Source organism: Protopterus annectens, chromosome 5.part0 (genome assembly GCF_019279795.1).
Source record: "Protopterus annectens isolate FY-2018-M chromosome 5.part0, PAN1.0, whole genome shotgun sequence".
NCBI classification, from domain to species: domain Eukaryota; kingdom Metazoa; phylum Chordata; order Ceratodontiformes; family Protopteridae; genus Protopterus; species Protopterus annectens.
Window position 1 is genome coordinate 378,342,239 of NC_056735.1, and position 5,000 is coordinate 378,347,238.

General features: G+C 37.2%; 1 protein-coding gene across 1 annotated transcript in view; it reads left to right on the forward strand.

Annotated features, from left to right (window-relative positions):
* Nucleotides 1–5,000, forward strand: part of BLZF1 (basic leucine zipper nuclear factor 1) — a 385,310-nt gene that overhangs the window by 78,327 nt on the left and 301,983 nt on the right. The gene's annotated exons all lie outside the window — the stretch shown is intronic.

The window sequence follows — 5,000 nt, forward strand, 5'->3', positions numbered from 1 at the left end:
AAATATTGTACAAGTTGTATTGGATATTCATCACACCAGTAGATTCTTAAGAAAAATGTGTACAGTATATTCACACTAAACACTTTTGATTTGAGTTTTTGTTTTTATACCTTTCATTTGATACATTTTGTTGTATTCTCATACTGGTTTTAACTATAAATTATATTCGATCAGAAAAGTGGTGGTGGTTGTGGTTAGAAGGAACTGTTAAATGGAAGATTCATTAAGTTTTTAATTGATTCCAACTGGGTTCTGTGTTAATATATCCTTTAATGTTGCACTGGGTTTGTAAAATAGATCATTTTTTTAATGATGATGATACAAAATACATTATGTGCTCACCAGATGGTTCGTCTGTAGAATGGCTTATGTTTGGCAGTGTGAGGTAGTTGGCAGTTGTGATTTAGTGTGGCAAGAGTAATTAAAATGGATTGTACTTTGTATTGGGGAACTATCCTAATGTGTGGTCCTGTTGAGGTGCCTAAGGAAGATGGATTACCCGAGGGTAATAAATACTAACTGCAGTGTGAAATGTCGTTGGCAAAGGCCATGAAGTTCCTATCCGTGTGTAGTGTGAGGATATTATTCTAGTGCACTGGCATGGCAGCAGGTGTACTGACCACAGTTTTGGAGGCCGTTTAGGCAGAGTGAGAGTAGACTGGTAGAAGACGTGCTGTAGATACTAGATTGGTAAACTGGATAGAGGAGCTGGATTATGTGTAGACTTGGAAAGCTTGACATTCTTATTTACAAGGCAAAGGTAAAAGTTATTTAAGCACAAAAGTATTGGTAAGGAACAAGCGAAGGGGAAGGAGAGAGGAACCTGAGTGGTAGCCAGAGGAAGGACGTTAACTAGAGTTTTTGGTATAAGAAAGATGATGTAGACCCCTCAAATGAATTTAATGCCTTTGACATTGTTACAGTTTGACTCATCAGAAAGCTCACGTTTGCTCAGAACACAGTAGGGTAAAGTGGCAATTGTATGGGGGGCTAGCTGCAGTGCTCACAGTGAGTGATTTTCTTTTGGCATCTTCATATGTTTGTATGGATTTATTTTTGTAAGAGTTGGCAATGTTGCTTTCCCTTTTGAAAAGAGCATGTACCATCTAATGTTAAAAAATCATCACTGCAATTAGCATTTCATTCACAAGAGTACTCTAGACTGCTTCAGAAAGCAGGCTAAAATGACTGATCCAAAGGAGTAAAAGCACATGTGTTGTACTGCAGCAGAAGTCCCTGTCTTTTGTCTGTCAAATTTTAACTTTGTTCTGCTTATTGTATTTTATAAGGGAACATTAAAGCACAGTAAGTGTGTAGTTATGATAAAATAGACCACATTCTTTGATTTATGTTCTCAACCACTTTTATACTTTTCATCTTTAAGTAAATAGTGAGTTTAATACATCCATATGCATGTTGTGCTTTTAGATGCAATAAGCAGCTGTACAATAACTCTGTTCACATTTTGCAATATATTCCATTTAGATATCAACTTAGAGAAAATGTAGACAAAACTTGAGCAGTGAAATGCAATCTGAATAAAACTATTGCAATCAGTATATGTCGATTTTAAAGAATACATGTTTTGAAGCACATTCTGATTTATTTAAATATGAATTCTGACAAGAATCGAACAGACTTGCACTTGGATTAATGGGCAAGGTCCTTGGTGAACACCAAGTTACTGCAGATCCATTAAAGGCATAAGACTATCATTAGTGAAATTCATATGCCAAAATTGTAGTGATGCTATCTGATTTGGTGGTTACTACGAAAAATGTACAGCAGTGCAGCATGCGGTTTAGCCACATAGCTAGTATTTACATAGGTGTGGCCCAGCAGCCAGACAATATCTGGACTTGTATTTGTGTTTATTTGCAGTTTGTTAACCACTGGGCCATGCTGAGCCAGTTTGCAGTGTAGGCCTGGGGAGAAAAACTCCTCTGTACAATAAGTAGTGTGTTCAACATAGAAATTAAGCACATACAGTAGTTAGTATAGCATTGCTTGACAATGCATTAATAGCGTTATAATAACATTCAGTGCAAATACCAGTATCCATAGGTGTCCCTCAACGATCCATCCTTGGGCCCACTATTGTTCTTACTATTCACCAACCAAATCAATTCCTCCTCACTCACAGCATCAGTAGTACAATACGCAGATGACACCACCCTAATAAGTGCCACCCCCACCTTAATGGAACTGCAAACCCTCACCCAAAACACTTTTACTCTAGCTGAAACATAGTTCACAAGCATCAAACTTATTCTTAAGCCCCAAAAAAGTAAATTAATTATTTTCGCCCCAGGTCATGCTCCCCCCCCTCAACAACACTTTCACCATTCACTCCAAAGATGACATTCAAATCACTCCAACTGCACATACTAAACTGTTAGGTGTAGAAATAGACAACCACAAATTTGACATCCATATAGCACAAACCATTAAGAAAGTTAATAAAAAAAAACTAGGACTTCTCTATAGGAGCAAACACTTTATAACAAAACTACTACTGCAAGAACTCCTCTTACCCATCCTTCTCTATGCCTCTCCCATCCTTACTAATTTCTGCCAGACTGATCTGAACAAAATGGAATCTTGTTATAACAAAATAGCCAAGTTCGCTACTGAAACCTCAATCAAATCCCACCACTGTTTCGCCCTTAACCAATTCATTTGGCTCAAGCTACCTCAACTTCTGTTTAATCAACTCACAATAGCGCATAATCTCTTGTACCTTTCAGAAAAAACCCTGCACTACACAATGTAATTAACCCCCACATCCCTACCAGAGCCTTACGATCTAGTTCCCAGAACCTAATAAGCATTATCAGACATAAAAATGATGCTGGCAAATCTCTCTTTGCCTGGACTATTGCCAAAATCTGGAACTCACTGCCTAGCCAAATAACCTCTACTACCTCCACTATTCAATTTAAGAAATTCCTGAGAACCCACTTCTCAAACAATTGGCTTTGTTCATGCTACTCCCTAGGTTAATTTGCACCAGTACCTTGTTCAAGGATTCTACTAAAGGTCCCCTAATTCTTTTCTCTGTAAAGCTTAATCACCGATTATTTCTGTAACAAAATATTGAGAGTACTCATAATTTAGACAGAAAAAAAAATTTGTTCTTCTGTTTTTATATTTTATATTCTATATAAACCCTATTATTGGATTGCTGTATGCTGACTTTACTAAAGGAATTGTTAAACTATACATAACTTATGTTTCTATGGAACCTATATCTCTGTAGGATATTCTTTTGTAATTTCTTTGTCATGCTATTGGAGCTTTTCTCCCTGGGCCTCCGCTGAAAATGGATGTGTCCAGTCGGACTTTCCCGGTTAATAAATGTAAAATAAAATAAAAATAAGTAAAATTATGTATACAGAGATATTATATCATTTTTTCAGTAATTGGAGTACTGAGATTAAAGGCACAATTATACAGTGGTACTGCATAAATATTTGTAGAGGAGACATGGTATAGAAAGTAGGTGTGTGTGTGTGTGTGTGTGTGTGTGTGTGTGTGTGTGTGTGTGTGTGTGTTTATTGAGGGATATTTTCAAGGGGGCTGAGAGCTGGAACAGTTCCAGTTGGAAATGAGGTAAATGTGGAGAGAAGTTTTGAAGTGGGCAGGATTTTGGATTGCTCTAATGGGAGAGCATTCCAGTCTTTGGCTAAAGAGTAGAATTATAGTACAGTAGACTGTGCATTTTTACTTCGTGTGTATTACGCCTTTAATTCATGGAGTATGCTGAATATACTCTGAAATGAAGTCAAAATAAGCTTGAAGTAAGTTTAATATGGAAGAACTGCTCTCTGTGATCCTTGCTATAACAGTAACACATGCAGCAACTAGAACACCCGCTAAGTTTCCTTAAAAAAAGAATACAGGAAATACACAGAATATCCTACTCTGATTACATCAAAGCCCTCTCTCTTTACTTGGTATCATACAGACTTCTGAGAGATGATTTTTGCCGGGCATACATACAATCCCTGGACCCTGTTTTGATGAATCTTTTGCGCATCCACAACAGAAATACCACAGAACTACTAGTGTGTGACTTAAATAGGACATGTTGGAGAAAGAGAGAGATGTTTCTCAGAATTACTGTTGCATGGAACAGACACCCCATCTATGTGAAACAGAGTTCCTTCTTCTCCCTGTTTAAGCACAACTTGGATCAATGGATATGGAATCCAAAATTCACTTCTGGTCTGATGGAAAGAGGCAGTCAGTAAATCACCCCCTATAAATCAAAATTTTGGGTTACATTTGATTTGCGCAGCTAGGCTTTTAAGGGCTATAGTGGTCATTTGCCTAGTATACACCTATGAAGCTATGAAATAATATTCTTCTATAATTATTAGTGAGCTTAATATTTCTTGTAGTCATTGAGCAGAATTGCAATTAATTATGTCCTGATACACATGCAGAAGAAATGCTATTCATGAAGTTTTAGATGTCATTGCTTATGCTTGTGTTATCACATTCGTTTGAATTTAGTTTGGAAAGTAGGATGGCTGGATTTGTGATCAGGGTCATTCAGTATTTCATTGGTGGATGCCTTGCATATGTGTTGTCTATATTGCCTAGCATGCTAGTGTGTGTGTGTGTGTGTGTGTGTGTGTGTGTGTGTGTGTGTGTGTGTTTGTGTGTGTGGTGCATTTTTAGGTGCTTCTAGTAGCAGTGACTTACTAGGTGTGGAAAATACTGAAATGGACATTGCACTGCAGTTTTTTGTTGCTCAGCCAAATTATGCTGAGCAACATGTTACATTTTATGGCTTGCTCAGGTACATGTTTCGGATTTTCGAATGTACTTGTTTTTGCCTTTGATCCAGCTGCATAAATTTGATTAACCATGTTAACATTTGGGAATTGCAGTGAGCAGACTTGTTCTACTGACAACCTTTTGTTTGCAGAGCTGCCTTGCACCTGGCCAGTACAAGCCAAGCATAAGAAGTTTAATTTATTAAAATTATTTTT